Source organism: Nerophis lumbriciformis, linkage group LG22, assembly GCF_033978685.3.
Source record: "Nerophis lumbriciformis linkage group LG22, RoL_Nlum_v2.1, whole genome shotgun sequence".
Lineage (NCBI taxonomy): Eukaryota > Metazoa > Chordata > Actinopteri > Syngnathiformes > Syngnathidae > Nerophis > Nerophis lumbriciformis.
In genome coordinates, this window is record NC_084569.2 from 2283325 (window position 1) to 2300775 (window position 17451).

The following is a 17451-nucleotide window of genomic DNA, read 5'->3' on the forward strand; positions in this document are numbered from 1 at the left end:
GAGGGGGAGCACTTCAAATGTTTACACACACTTGTTATTTCATATGTTGACCAGCAGGGGTGCAAATGAGACATTGTCTATTAGATGCAATGTTATTGGGACCATGATTTATGTCATCACTTGTTCACACCTCCTCATATGGGAGATACTTTTCCTTCTTCATGTCTCAAGAAGGCTAGAAATACAAGAACACACACACACACACACACACACACACACACACACACACACACACACACACACACACACACACACACACACTGTGAAGAAAGTATCTTCCCTGTGCAGACTCCCCTTACCTGCAAATGAGACCAAGTGGGTTGGCAGGTGAGTGAAGTGCTGCCATCTAGTGGACAAACATGACATTGTTCTGCCTCCATATATAATATATATAATATATAATATCATATTAATCTATAATCCTTCTCCACTGGAAATCCATGTGAGTGAAGAATCTCCCGCAGGAGGTGTGATCAGGTCTGCATTCCCAATTCTAACATGATCTTTGAAGAGGATTGCGGTAGGGGCTGATGGCGTGATCCCAGGATGCAGAGAAGGTAGGCAAAGTGCAGGCAGGGGTACCCTTCGTTGGGTACCAGGCGCAATAAAAATAATTCAGCTCGGCCTCATGGGCCAATAACACATTTTGCTGGACGACATATGATGTCATGCTAATACTGTTAAATAGCTTTGAGGTGCAAATGAAAACAGCTTCACCACTTTAGTCATCATTTTTGCCCTTGAGAAACTTCTGTATGACTTTAGTTGCGGACCTCTTCTGTTTGTATTGTAACAAAACAAGGCTAAAAAGAAATTACTTATCTTTTTTTTTTTTTTTACTTATTTGCACACTAAAGTCTTTTAACAAAGTTGCATATATTTTTGTAATAACTAAAATAAATATATACGTTCTTTCCAGAGGAAACGTAAAATATTCATAAGACCCATATTATTTTATTTATGTTTAAATATGTTTATCTTCTTCCATTTGTAAAAATTGTAGAATTGTATTTGAAGAAACACATGTATGTTGTATGTTATATGTTATATGTTGTATGTTGTATGTTTATACAAAAGACCTCTTTATTTTTGTGCCATTTCAGCATTTATGTCAGCGCACGTCGCACGCCAAAATGATAGGAAATTAATATTTTTCATGAACTTTTTGGTGTTTTCTCCTCGCTCCCCCGGCCGGGAGCTTGGCTGGATGCCCAAATAAGTACGTCCACCACGCTGTGACATCACCACGTAGGCAGGCAGCAAAACCCGGCAAACAGAGGCATCCAAAAGTGTTGGCCAGCTCTCGCCAAAATGCATCAACTTTATGATGTGACATTTTTAAACACGACTCTCCGACTTTCTGAACAACATTTATACGTCAGAAAAGAGCCAATTATTGAAAAGTAAATAATGTGTGCCCACCAGGGGTGTCCAAACTTTTCCACTGAGGGCCGCACACAGAAAGACGAAAACATCATTTTGATAGTTTGCATTTTCAAAACCAATAAAATATATCTTTTTTTTTCTACCTTTAGGGGCCCCCCACAATTTTGGTCCCAGGGACCCGGGAATGTTTGTAAAAGTTATATATTATTTCTTTATTTTTCACTTAAATCTCGAGATCAACTTCAGGTCTATCTGTTCATATAAAGTTTACGTTGAAAAAAATAAAATTAAAAAAAAGTTTTATTCCCTTTTTGTAAAAATAAATAAAAATAAAGTGTTTTATAGCTAAAACTCAAAAGATGCAATATTTTCCCACCCAAAAATTTAAAAGTAGAATTTTTGATGGGAAATTATTGATTCATTATTATTTTTTGGGCAAAGAAAGTTTTTTGTTTATTTGAATCCCACTTAAACTCTCAGGGACCCCAAAGGGTCCCATCCATAAAAGTGTTAAAAATAAGTTTATGATGTGACATTTTTAAACACGACTCTCAGACTTTCTAACAACATTTATACGTCAGAAAAGAGCCAATTATTGAAAAGTAAATAATGTGCGCCCACAGCAGGGGTGTCCAAACTTTTCCACTGAGGGCCGCACACTGAAAGACGAAAACATCATTTTGATAGTTTGCATTTTCAAAACCAATAAAGTATATCTTTTTTTTTTCTTCCTTTAGGGGCCCCCACAATTTTGGTCCCAGGGACCCGGAATTTTTGTAAAAGTTATATATTGTTTTTTTATTTTTCACTTAAATCTCGAGATCAACTTCAGGTCTATCTGTCCATATAAAGTTTACGTTGAAAAAAATAAAATAAAAAAAAGTTTTATTCCCTTTTTGTTAAAAAAAAAGAAGAAAAAAAAGTGTTTTATAGCTAAAACTCAAAAGATGCAATTATTTCCCACCCAAAAATTTAAAAGTAGAATTTTTGATGGGAAATTATTGATTCATTATTATTTTTTGAGCAAAGAAAGTTTTTTGTTGATTTGAATCCCACTTAAACTCTCAGGGACCCAAAAGGGTCCCATCCATAAAAGTGTTAAAAATAAGTTTATGATGTGACATTTTTAAACACGACTCTCCGACTTTCTGACAACATTTATACGTCAGAAAAGAGCCAATTATTGAAAAGTAAATAATGTGCGCCCACACCAGAGGTGTCCAAACTTTTCCACTGAGGGCCGCACACTGAAAGACGAAAACATCATTTTGATAGTTTGCATTTTCAAAACCAATAAAATATATCTTTTTTTTTTCTACCTTTAGGGGCCCCCCACAATTTTGGTCCCAGGGACCCGGAATGTTTGTAAAAGTTATATATTATTTTTTTATTTTTCACTTAAATCTCGAGATCAACTTCAGGTCTATCTGTCCATATAAAGTTTACGTTGAAAAAAATTAAATAAAAAAAAGTTTTATTCCCTTTTTGTAAAAATAAATACAAATAAAGTGTTTTATAGCTAAAACTCAAAAGATGCAATATTTTCCCACCCAAAAATTTAAAAGTAGAATTTTTGATGGGAAATTATTGATTCATTATTATTTTTTGAGCTAAGAAAGTTTTTTGTTGATTTGAATCCCACTTAAACTCTCAGGGACCCAAAAGGGTCCCATCCATAAAAGTGTTAAAAATAAGTTTATGATGTGACATTTTTAAACACGACTCTCCAACTTTCTAACAACATTTATACGTCAGAAAAGAGCCAATTATTGAAAAGTAAATAATGTGCGCCCACAGCAGGGGTGTCCAAACTTTTCCACAGACAGCCGCACACTGAAAGACGAAAACATCATTTTGATAGTTTGCATTTTCAAAACCAATAAAATATATCTTTTTTTTTTCTACCTTTAGGGGCCCCCCACAATTTTGGTCCCAGGGACCCGGAATGTTTGTAAAAGTTATATATTATTTTTTTATTTTTCACTTAAATCTCGAGATCAACTTCAGGTCTATCTGTTCATATAAAGTTTACGTTGAAAAAAATTAAATAAAAAAAAGTTTTATTCCCTTTTTGTTAAAAAAAAAAAAGAAAAAAAAAAGTGTTTTATAGCTAAAACTCAAAAGATGCAATAATTTTCCACCCAAAAATTTAAAAGTAGAATTTTTGATGGGAAATTATTGATTCATTATTATTTTTTGAGCAAAGAAAGTTTTTTGTTTATTTGAATCCCACTTAAACTCTCAGGGACCCCAAAGGGTCCATCCATAAAAGTGTTAAAAATAAGTTTATGATGTGACATTTTTAAACACGACTCTCCGACTTTCTAACAACATTTATACGTCAGAAAAGAGACAATTATTGAAAAGTAAATAATGTGCGCCCACAGCAGGGGTGTCCAAACTTTTCCACTGAGGGCCGCACACAGAAAGACGAAAACATCATTTTGATAGTTTGCATTTTCAAAACCAATAAAATATATCCTTTTTTTTCTACCTTCAGGGGCCCCCCATAATTTTGGTCCCAGGGACCTGGAATGTTTGTAAAAGTTATATATTATTTTTTTATTTTTCACTTAAATCTCGAACTTCAGGTCTATCTGTCCATACAAAGTTTACATTGAAGAAAATAAAATAAAAAAAAGTTTTATTCCCTTTTTGTAAAAAAAAAAAAAAAAAAAAAAAAAAAAAGATGCAATATTTTCCCACCCAAAAATTTAAAAGTAGAATTTTTGATGGGAAATTATTGATTCATTATTATTTTTTGAGCTAAGAAAGTTTTTTGTTGATTTGAATCCCACTTAAACTCTCAGGGACCCAAAAGGGTCCCATCCATAAAAGTGTTAAAAATAAGTCACACATTATTTTCATTTATTTTTAATTCCAACACTTAAAACTTCAGATCAATTTCAGTTCCATCTGTGATGATAACTTTTTATTATGTTTTCATGTATTTTTGTTTGTTTGTTTTATGCCTTTTTTTTTTAATGTCAAACACACAAAATATGCAACGTTTTCCCCAAAATATATTTCAAAGTGTAATATTTGATGTGAAGTAATTGGAGATCAATAATTCATGACAACATTGATTTAGATTCATTATTATTTTTTGAACAAAGACCCCCACTTAAATTCTGAGGGATGCAAAAGAGTCCCACTCATAAAAGTGTTAACAATAAGTCTTACATTATTTTACTTTCTTTTAATGCTTAAATCTTCAGATCAGCTTTAGATCAATCAGTTGATGTTAAGTTTTTTATGATGTTTTTAGCTTCTTTTGTTTACTTCACTTCTGTTTGTGTTGTTTTTATTTCCTGTCAGCGCTCATATTTGATTTCCATTTCCCGCATGTCTCCTCTGAGCGCTCCTTCCCCTCACCTGTCCCTGATTGGCAGCCCGGCACACCTGCTTGCAGTTGCCAATCAGGCTGCTATTTAAACCTGCCTCACCTGTCCCTCACTGCTGAAGGATTGCTTCTATGTTTTGGATCTCCGCATGCACGACTGCTTCTCCTTATTTGTGAGTATTTTAAGACTTACCTGCACATGGATCTCCTGGTTCCTGCACATGGATCTCCTGGTTCCTGCATCTTGGGGTCACAACTACTGCAGCCATGTCGGTTTGTTTTATACTCTTTTTGTAACGGAAAACTTAGTTTTTGAAGGCAAACACACAAAAATGCTAAATTTTCCTCAAAAAATATTTCAAAGTGGAATACTTAATGTGAAGTAATTGGAGCCCTAAGGTCAATAGTTCATAACATTATTGATTTTTGAGCAAAGACAGTATTTTTTTAAACCCACTTAAATTCTCAAGAATCCAAAAGGGCCCCATTCTTAAAAGTTTTAACAATAAGTCATACATCATTTGATTTTATTTGATTTGATGCTAAAATCTTTAGATCAACTTCATATTATACTGTTATATTATATATTATATTATACTGTTATATTATATATTATATTATACTGTTATATTGTATTATACTGTTATAGGGCCCCCACTCAATATGTCATACATTATTTAATTTGTATTTTTTTTACTTTCAACACTAAAATCTTTAGATTAACTTAAAATCTATCTGTTAATTATACGTTTTTACAATGTTTCAATGTTTGTTTGTTTGTTTGTTTGAGATAGGCTCCAGCACCACCCGCCACCCCAAAAAAGGGACAAGCGGTAGAAAATGGATGGACAGATGGATGGTTCTTTTATGCTCTTTTTGTCAATGAAAACTTAGTTTTTGATGGCAAAAATGGTCCCACTCATAAAAGCGTTAAAATAAGTCTTACATTATTATTATTTTTTTAAACTTTCAATGCTTATATTTTCAAATCAAATGCATAACTATCAGTTGATAACAAGGTTTTTTAATTTAATTAAGTTTTTTATCCTATGCCCTTTTTGTCAAGGAAAACTTAATTTATTTTATGGCAAAAACACAAATGATGCAATATTTTCCCCAAAAATATTTCAGTTTTATATTTAATGTGAAGTAATTTGAGCCTTAAATAGGTCAATAATTCATAACCCTAACCCAAACCCTAACCTTAACCATAACCCTAACCCTAAAAGAATGTTAATTGTTAAAATTGTTTAAAAAAATTAAAAACATTTAAAATTGTTTTAAATTGTTTTAAAAAATTAAAAAAATTTAAAAAAAGTTTAAAAAATTTTACAAATTAAAAAAAATTAAAAAATTTAAAAACATTTTTTAAAAATTAAAAAAATTTGAAAATCATTTTTTACCTTGAAAAAAAATGTTTACCTTGAAAAAATTTTTGTACCTTGAAAATCATTTTTTACCTTGAAAAAAAAATTTTACCTTGAAAATTTTTTTGTACCTTGAAAAAAAATTTTACCTTAAATTTTTTTTACCTTAAAAATTATTTTTTACCTTGAAAATCATGTTTTAACTTAAAACATTTTTTTTTTAATTTTTAAATTTTTTTAATTTTTTTTTAATTTTCTTTTAATTTTTGTAAAAATGTTAATTTTTTTTTAAATTTTTTTAAATTTTTTTTAAATTTTTTAAATATTTTTAAATATTTTTTAACTTTTTTAAATTTTTTAAACTTTTTTTTAAACTTTTTTTGAAAATGCTTACCCTAACCCTAACCCTAATCTTAACCCTAACCCTTAAGATCTTAACCCTAACCTTTATCAGATCAGTAGAAGCATTTAAGTCCCATCTTAAAACTCATTTGTATACTCTAGCCTTTAAATAGACCAGTTGATCTGCCGTTTGTTTTCTTTTCTCCTCTGCTCCCCTTTTCCTTGTGGAGGGTGGGGGGGCACAGGTCCGGTGGCCATGGATGAAGTGCTGGCTGTCCAGAGTCGGGACCCGGGGTGGACCGCTCGCCTGTGTATCGGCTGGGAACATCTCTGCGCTGCTGACCCGTCTCCGCTCGGGATGGTGTCCTGCTGGCCCCACTATGAACTGGACTCTTACTATTATGTTGGATCCACTATGGACTGGACTCTCACTATTATGTTAGATCCACTATGGACTGGACTCTTACTATTATGTTAGATCCACTATGGACTGTACTCTCACAATATTATGTTAGACCCACTCGACATCCATTGCTTTCGGTCTCCCCTAGAGGGGGGGGAGTTACTTACATATGCGGTCCTCTCCAAGGTTTCTCATAGTCATTCACATCGACGTCCCACTGGGGTGAGTTTTTCCTTGCCCTTATGTGGGCTTTGTACCGAGGATGTCGTTGTGGCTTGTGCAGCCCTTTGAGACACTTGTGATTTAGGGCTATATAAATAAACATTGATTGATGATTGATTGATAACATCGATTTTGAACCATTAATAATTTCTGAGCAAAGACAGTATTTTTTTAATTCCACTTAAATCCCCATGGATCCAAAAGGGCCCCAACTCAATACCTCATGTTATTTTTTCCTTTTTTTCCCTTTTTTTCCCCTTTCAACACTTAAATCTTTAGATCAAGTGCAACTTTTGAGGTGTATTTTGTTTGTTTTGTTTTATGCCCTTTTTGTCAAGGAAAACCTTTTTTTTTTTAATGGCAAAAACACCAATTATGCAATATTTTACCCCAAAAAATATTTTGGTTTTATATTTGATGTGAAGTAATTGGAGCCTTAAGGTCAATAATTCATAACAATTTTGATTAATTAATTAAAATTTTTAAAAATCCTGCTAAAATTCTCAGGGATCTAACATGGTCCCACTCAGAAGTGTTACAAGTAAGTCATACAATATTTATTTATTTTTTTTACTTTCAACGCTTGCAATTTTAAATCAGCTTCATAAAAATCGGTGGATAACAAGGTTTTCAAATGATTATTATTTTTAATTTGATGCCCTTTTTGTCATGAAAAACGTGCAAACACACACACGAGAATATGTGATAATTATCCAAAAATATATTTCAAAATGTAATATTTGATGTGAAGTAATTGGAGCCTTAAAAGGTCAATGATTAATAACATACATTTTGATTCATTATTAGGGCCCGCATGGCCCATTGTAAAAGGAATCCCAACGGGAGTCCTTTTACAATGGGACATAAGGACCTATTGTTTTTCTAAGGTTTTATTATTATTCCGCCGCCTCCTTTGAGCACTAATTTGACCCACTTAACATGCTTCAAAACTCACCATATTCGACCCACACATCAGGACTTGCAAAAATTGTCTTTTAATAAAAAAACCGAACCCCAAAACTCAAAATTGCGCTCTAGCGCCCCCTAGAAAGAAAACTGCTTATAACTCCCAGTATGAATGTTGTAGAGACATGAAACAAAAACCTCTATGTAGGGCTCACTTAGCCCTACTTTTCATTAATTTCCTCGGGCAAAAATCAACAGGAAGTTGGCAATTCCCCCTTCAAGACAAAAATGTACTAAAAACAGTCACTTTTGCCTCTTTGAGCTGTAATTTGACCCCCTTAACATGCTTCAAAACTCACTGAACTGAACACACACATCAGGACTAGCAGAAATTGCGATCTAATAAAAAAACCTAACCCCAAATTTAAAAATTGCGCTCTAGAGCAATTTTTTAATAAAACGGAGAAAAAACTGCTCCTCGGAAGAAAAAAATGACAAAACTGCCTGTAACTCCCACTGGGAAGGTCGGAGAGACATGAAACAAAAATCTCAATGTAGGTCTCACTTAGACCTACATTTCATAAATTGACAACCCCCAGCAAAAATCAACAGGAAGTTTGCTATTCCCCCTTCAAAACAACATTTTTGTAAAAACCGGTCACCTTCCTTCAAAATCTATCTCCTTTGAGCGCGTTTGTCGTTTAGGCTTCACACTAACACAGGAGAGAGATTGAACCCTTGTGTATAAAAGTATAGAACAGCTTTTTAATACCTGCTCCGGTTTTGATTTTATGACCCTTCAAAGACCCGCTGCACTGATGCTGCTGTTTTTTTAAGATGGCTGCTTAAAAGCAGGAAGCACCAACGTGCCCACACAATGCAGACAAGGTAGGTACACTACACAAAAGTCTTGGGACACTTCAGACTAAAAGTAGACAAAAGTATTGGGACACTTAGGACTAGCACCTGCCAAATACGCGGGCCTGACCAATGCTGCTTGCAGCTTTAATTATTGTTATGATTTGTGTAGAACTTCACAATGTGCAGACAATTGGCGGCGGGCCACAAATGTCCCCCGGGGCCGCACTTTGGACACCTGTGCTGTGACTTTCCCTTCTGGATGGATCAATAAGGTGTGGTGTGATGGTGAAATGAAAGGATGGATCAATAAGGTGAAATGAAAGCAGAAGTGAGGAAGATGACAAGAACATTCTTCAGAGGAAGGATGAAGAATCAGAGGAGCATCCTGGAGGGAGCAGCTCCTCCGGTGAAGAGAACTCTTCTACGCACATGACATCCCATAATTAGCATACTGGCAGGAAGTGGAAATGTCCCCGCACAAAGGCTGACTGTCCCTCGTAGACAATACACAATACGGGGCCCCAAATCACCCTTCTGACCCAGCATGGCTCCTCCCAGGGGACCAGCACCCTCGCTAATGAAGAGCCTGCAGGCCTCTTTCCTCTACTTTCACTTCCTGTCCTGTTTCCTCTACTTTTATTTCCTTTCACTTCCTGTCCTCCTGACACTGCGGCCTGCTGATCCGTGCGCAGGAAGTCATAATCCCATAACGTTCAAAAACTTGACTATAAAGCACCCAGCGTATCATAAGTGATACCCTCGACACCAGGGGTGTTCCACTACTTCATGAAGGGGGCCGCAGCTTCAAATTTTACCTTGAAAAAAAAATTTGACCTTGAAAAAAAAATTTTACCTTGAAATTTTTTTTGTACCTACTCAGTGGCCTAGTGGTTAGAGTGTCCGTCCTGAGATCGGTAGGTTGGGAGTTCAAATCCCGGCCGAGTCATACCAAAGACTATAAAAATGGGAGCCATTACCTCCCTGCTTGGCACTCAGCATCAAGGGTTGGAATTGGGGGTTAAATCACCAAAATGATTCCCGGGCGCAGCCACCGCTGGTGCCCACTGCTCCCCTCACCTCCCAGGGGGTGATCAAGGGTGATGGGTCAAATGCAGAGAATAATTTCGCCACACCTAGTGTGTGTGTGACAATCATTGGTACTTTAACTTTAACTTTAACTTTAAAATCATTTTTTACCTTGAAAAAAAAATTTTACCTTGAAAATTTTTTTGTACCTTGAAAATCATTTTTTACCTTGAAAAATTTTTTTTACCTTGAAAAAAAAATGTTAACTTGAAATTTTTTTGTACCTTGAAAATCATTTTTTACCTTGAACATTTTTTTTTACCTTGAAAATCATTTTTTACTTTGAAAATCATGTTTTAACTTAAAACTTTTTTTTTAAATTTTAATTTTTTTTAAAAGTTTTTTTAATTTTTTTTTAATTTTTTTTAAATTTTTTTAATTTTTTTAAATATTAAATATTTTAAATATTTTTAACTTTTTTTAAACTTTTTTAAAACTTTTTGAACTTTTTTTAAACTTTTTTTAAAACTTTTTTAAAACTTTTTTAAAACTTTTTTTAAACTTTTTTAACTTTTTTTTTACCCTAACCCTAACCCTAACCATAACCCTAACCCTAAAAAAAAGAGTTAATTGTTAAAATTGTTTTAAAAAATTAAAAACATTTAAAATTGTTTTAAATCGAGGTCTCGGGGGCCAAACATGGAAATGTGGATGTTTCTTTTAGTTCCCTGGCAGGTTTTATTCCTCTGAGACTTAGTTGACTTCATTTCAAAGTAAAATATCATCTTTACATTCATTATTCATTTCCAGCGTGTGCAGCTGGACAGATAGTTAACAGCGTGAAGAAACCGAAGCTCCAGAAGTTTTGTTGATTGGTTTTCCTTTTGGGGGACGGCGTGGCGTTGTTGGGAGAGTGGCCATGCCAGCAACCTGAGGGTTCCTGGTTCAATCCCCACCTTCTACCAACCAAGTCACGTCCGTTGTGTCCTTGAGCGAGACACTTCACCCTTGCTCCTGATGGGTGCTGGTTAGGGCAGCTCCCGCCATCAGTGTGTGAATGTGTGTGTGAATGGGTAAATGAGTATAACCCATTTACCATTTATTGAATGATTTTTCTTCCTCAGTTTTATTTCTTTATACATCTTCCTTTTATTTAGGTTTGTAAGACTGAAAACTTAAACATAACAAAAGTATGACGACCATTTCTATGTCCAATACCTCCTTAAAGTTTTGTAATCAATCAGAACAATTTCCCTTGTGGATTATTAACGTTTGTCTAAGAAATATTAAGCAGCTAAAAATGGATAAGTGTGGAGAATGTTTTTCCCATCATGCTTTGAAATGGATTTAAATGGTTGTCATTTTGAATGTTTTATGGTGCATGGATGTTTGTTTTTTTACAATATCCACAACGTTCAGTGAGCAGGTTGTGTTGTGTGATCGTGGGTGTTGTTGACTTTGTTAGTTGCATTTTTTTTTTTTTGCACAATGACTAGGGAAGGTTGTTTGCATTGGGTCGTATAAGTAAATGCTATTATCCAAAGCATACTTAAAGGCCATTGACCTGAATTACTCATGATGTCCACTTTTAAGATGAATGCAATCTCCCTGCTGGCAAGACTTCTGATTCATTAAATTTGTTAGGTTTCAGTGTGTGTTGCGATAAATTATGATTTGTATGAGAGAGAAATAAAATCACATAAAAAAAATACATGTTGACTTTTTGTACGTTTTTTAGGATGGCAAAAAATGACAACATTGAAGATGCTTTAAAAATTATTTAGGAAAATGTAATTTCAGTGATCAAGCAGCTGAGGGAAGATGATGATGATAAATGTTTGTTTGATGTTTGGAACTGAAGTGACTTCTCATTGGGTTTTGGTTTGTCATAAAAATAACGTTAAAATCATATTTTGTGACCAGCTGTATCAAATGTGATACAAATTGAAAACCATCTATTTAATAGTGTTGTTGTTTTTTTATTGATTTGTTCAGAAGGACCAATACAAGCTCCAGTTTCAAATAGAAACCCCGTTTCCATATGAGTTGGGAAATTGTGTTAGATGTAAATATAAACGGAATACAATGATTCATTTTCAAGCCATATTCAGTTGAATATGCTACAAAGACAACATATTTGATGTTTAAATTCATAAACTTTATTTTTTTTTGCAAATAATAATTAACTTAGAATTTCATGGCTGCAACACGTGCCAAAGTAGTTGGGAAAGGGCATGTTCACCACTGTGTTACATGGCCTTTCCTTTTAACAACACTCAGTAAAGGTTTGGGAACTGAGGAGACACATTTGCCGACTTGGAACAGCGAGCGCACCATCCGTGGAAGCCAATCCGTGGTCACCTGATGACATCTCCATGCAGGGCAGAGCAGAAAAGAAACGGCAGATCAACTGGTCTAAAAGGGGGGTCTATTTAAAGGCTAGAGTATACAAATGAGTTTTAAGATGGGACTTAAATGCTTCTACTGAGGTAGCATCTCTAACTGTTACTGCTAGAACATTCCAGGGTACTGGAGCCCGAATAGAAAACTACTTTTTTTGGGCTCTGGGAATCACTAGTAAGCCGGAGTTCTTTGAACGGCAATTTCTGGCCTGGACATATGGTACAATACAATCAGCAATATAGGATGGAGCTAGACCGTTAAGAATCTTATATGTAAGTAGTCAAACCTTAAAGTCACATCTTAGGTGCACAGGAAGCCAGTGCATGTGTGTGTGTGTGTGTGTGTGTGTGTGTGTGTGTGTGCGTGTGTGTGTGTAAATGGGTATACAAAGGTGGTGTAAACAAACAAACATGGCGTTGGCCGTGCAGGACTTCTTTACTCTGTCAGAGTACATCCCGGTTCTTTTGTTGAACAGTCAAAGGTGGAGTTCACTGCAGGACTTGACAAAATGTATTCAAAACGAGTCACAGACAAGAGTCACTAGTGCAAAAGCATCTAGAAGTCTGTCCATATCGCGAATGATCAATATCCCGAACAAGCCCCCACAAGAGTGAGCTTCGATGGATAAGTCCTCCTCCTCTTCATAGGGGGCCAATCTATAGATGTTGTAATACCTCATGTGCGGTGTATTCACTATCCAGCATCAATATTCTGAATACCAATACAGCGTGTCGAGCTAGATGTTGTCCCTCCAGCCTTTGAGCTTGTGTGTGAGTCACGAGGAAAGTACCCAGCTGAATCCATCAGCAGCCCCTAGGGAAAAGGACCACAGTGAACAGTTGTGTGTGATCATGAGAAGCCTTGTCATTGATAATGAGACGGTCCACCTCTATTTTGCCATTGGACATTTCCACTTTCATCTCTCTTCTATCAATGTGATGTTTGTTTGCACAATTCTCTATAAGAGAGAGTGAAATGGCAGCAGACAAGCAGAAAAAAAAGACCATGTGACGACCTAGAAAGACAGCTGATGGGAGGGAAAGACCCCAACGGACTAGCTGTCCATGATGGCAAGCTCCGTCGCTTTACTGGTGCACAAGGGCCACCCCTCGTTGCAGTGAAACATTCAAAGAGGGAAACACCCCTGGAGTCTGCCAGAGTGGGAACGGAAGGTGACAACACAGTAAATTAACACGACGACGAGCCAAATCAGCACAAAACAAGTATCAGGCGAAAGACAAGAGCGCCAAGTACTGTGTGTAGCTGTGGTCGGTCCAAAGTACCATCCATCAGAGGCCTATGAATACATCAAGGGCAGATGAAGGGTTTGAAGGAAGAGAGGTCGGCCGGGATCGATCACTATCTTCTAAGAGAAAGGTCAAGTCAGGCGAGTTAAGCTCAGCGGCAGGATTTAACCCACAGTCCACCGAGCATCAAAACCCCAGTGGCTGAAGGTAACTCAAGCACAAAATCAGAACTATGAACCAAGCCAGTTGCAACCTGCGTTGGAGAAGATTATTCAAGGCCACAGACCTAAAGTGAAGTGGCCAAAGTCCAGCAGCAAGAAGGAGTGGGCAACTATTGATGCAGATCTGATCAAGATCCTGGATAGAATAAAAAGAACAGCGGAGAAGAAATTGGGGGAAATGGGCGATCAGATCTGCGGGACAAAAAGTTTCGGAACAAAAGAGACAGAAAAAAAGGTACAAAACACCAACAAACCCTCCCAGGTCCAGAAGGTAGCAGGAAATCCAAGGCTTTGTCAACGAGAGAAAAGACTTGAAGAAACAATGGAAGAGAGCCTCAGTGGAGGAAAAAGTGGGCATCGACTTCCTGCAAACTGACCTGAAAGGACACCTGGGTAGACTGCAGAGAATTGAAAAAAACCTCAGGACTCGACGCAAGAGAAAGGAAAAGGTGAGAACATCCTTCTACAGGGATCCATTTAGAGTTGTGAAATGATTCTTCACAAAGGAAAAGAGCAGGTCACTCCAGGCACCAAAAGACGAGTTAGAGGACCACCCGAAAATGACTTACCTAGGAAGGAAAAATTCAAACACAGGTGGATACCTCCCAACATGCCACCACTTCCTCAACCAGAACACCCGCTGGACAACAATCCCCAAGGTCCAAAGAGGTTGACGAGGCAAGGACAGCTCCAGGACCAAATTGAATTCCATACAGGCTGTATAAAAACACCACCAATATATTACATTTGATGTGCAGTACTACTAACAATGCTCCCCGTCCTCCAATGCCTAGACACGCAAAGACCACTCCTTTTGTAAGAACAGGACAACTCCCTGCAGGCCACCTGCAAGAGTGGAAGCAACCCTACTAGACCCCAACCCGAACTGGAAGATGCAGCTTAGACCAGAAACTTATCTCTCCGCCAGAGATCATAACAACTAACCTCAGGTAGGACCTGGTCTTGTGGTCCCAGAGGTTGCTGTTCATTGTGGAACTAACTGTACCATGGGAGGGTGCAGTTGGTGAAGAATATGAACGAAAACAATCAATCAATCAATCAATGTTTACTTATATAGCCCTAAATCACAAGTGTCTCAAAGGGCTGCACAAGCCACAACGACATCCGCGGTACAGAGCCCACATAAGGGCAAGGAAAACTCACCCCAGTGGGGTGAGACCGAAAGCAATGGATGTCGAGTGGGTCTGACATAATATTGTGAAAGTCCAGTCCATAGTGGATCTAACATATTAGTGAGAGTCCAGTCCATAGTGGATCTAACATAATAGTGTGAGAGTCCAGTCCATAGTGGATCCAACATAATAGTGTGAGAGTCCAGTCCATAGTGGATCTAACATATTAGTGAGAGTCCAGTCCATAGTGGATCTAACATAATAGTGAGAGTCCAGTCCATAGTGGATCTAACATAATAGTGAGAGTCCAGTCCATAGTGGATCTAACATGATAGTGTGAGAGTCCAGTCCATAGTGGATCTAACATAATAGTGTGAGAGTCCAGTCCATAGTGGATCTAACATAATAGTGAGAGTCCAGTCCATAGTGGATCTAACATAATAGTGAGAGTCCAGTCCATAGTGGATCTAACATCATAGTGTGAGAGTCCAGTCCATAGTGGATCTAACATAATAGTGAGAGTCCAGTCCATAGTGGATCTAACATCATAGTGTGAGAGTCCAGTCCATAGTGGATCTAACATAATAGTGTGAGAGTCCAGTCCATAGTGGATCTAACATAATAGTGTGAGAGTCCAGTCCATAGTGGATCCAACATAATAGTGTGAGAGTCCAGTCCATAGTGGATCTAACATAATAGTGTGAGTCCAGTCCATAGTGGATCAAACATAATAGTGAGAGTCCAGTCCATAGTGGATCAAACATAATAGTGTGAGAGTCCAGTCCATAGTGGATCTAACATAATAGTGTGAGAGTCCAGTCCATAGTGGACCTAACATAATAGTGTGAGAGTCCAGTCCATAGTGGATCTAACATAATAGTGAGAGTCTAGTCCATATTGGATCTAACATAATAGTGTAAGAGTCCAGTCCATAGTGGATCTAACATAATAGTGAGAGTCCAGTCCATAGTGGTTCTAACATAATAGTGTGAGATTCCAGTCCATAGTGGATCTAACATAATAGTGAGAGTCCAGTCCATAGTGGATCCAACATAATATTGTGAGAGTCCAGTCCATAGTGGATCTAACATAATAGTGTGAGAGTCCAGTCCATAGTGGATCTAACATAATAGTGTGAGTCCAGTCCATAGTGGATCTAACATAATAGTGAGAGTCCAGTCCATAGTGGATCTAACATAATAGTGAGAGAGTCCAGTCCATAGTGGATCTAACATAATAGTGTGAGAGTCCAGTCCATAGTGGATTTAACATAATAGTGAGAGTCCAGTCCATAGTGGATCTAACATAATAGTGAGAGTCCAGTCCATAGTAGATCTAACATAATAGTGAGAGTCCAGTCCATAGTGGATCTAACATAATAGTGAGAGTCCAGTCCATAGTGGATCTAACATAATAGTGAGAGTCCAGTCCATAGTGGATCTAACATAATAGTGAGAGTCCAGTCCATAGTGGATCTAACATAATAGTGAGAGTCCAGTCCATAGTGGATCTAACATAATAGTGAGAGTCCAGTCCATAGTGGATCTAACATAATAGTGAGAGTCCAGTCCATAGTGGATCTAACATAATAGTGAGAGTCCAGTCCATAGTGGATCTAACATGATAGTGTGAGAGTCCAGTCCATAGTGGATCTAACATAATAGTGTGAGAGTCCAGTCCATAGTGGATCTAACATAATAGTGAGAGTCCAGTCCATAGTGGATCTAACATAATAGTGAGAGTCCAGTCCATAGTGGATCTAACATCATAGTGTGAGAGTCCAGTCCATAGTGGATCTAACATAATAGTGAGAGTCCAGTCCATAGTGGATCTAACATCATAGTGTGAGAGTCCAGTCCATAGTGGATCTAACATAATAGTGTGAGAGTCCAGTCCATAGTGGATCTAACATAATAGTGTGAGAGTCCAGTCCATAGTGGATCCAACATAATAGTGTGAGAGTCCAGTCCATAGTGGATCTAACATAATAGTGTGAGTCCAGTCCATAGTGGATCAAACATAATAGTGAGAGTCCAGTCCATAGTGGATCAAACATAATAGTGTGAGAGTCCAGTCCATAGTGGATCTAACATAATAGTGTGAGAGTCCAGTCCATAGTGGACCTAACATAATAGTGTGAGAGTCCAGTCCATAGTGGATCTAACATAATAGTGAGAGTCTAGTCCATATTGGATCTAACATAATAGTGTAAGAGTCCAGTCCATAGTGGATCTAACATAATAGTGAGAGTCCAGTCCATAGTGGTTCTAACATAATAGTGTGAGATTCCAGTCCATAGTGGATCTAACATAATAGTGAGAGTCCAGTCCATAGTGGATCCAACATAATATTGTGAGAGTCCAGTCCATAGTGGATCTAACATAATAGTGTGAGTCCAGTCCATAGTGGATCTAACATAATAGTGAGAGTCCAGTCCATAGTGGATCTAACATAATAGTGAGAGAGTCCAGTCCATAGTGGATCTAACATAATAGTGTGAGAGTCCAGTCCATAGTGGATTTAACATAATAGTGAGAGTCCAGTCCATAGTGGATCTAACATAATAGTGAGAGTCCAGTCCATAGTAGATC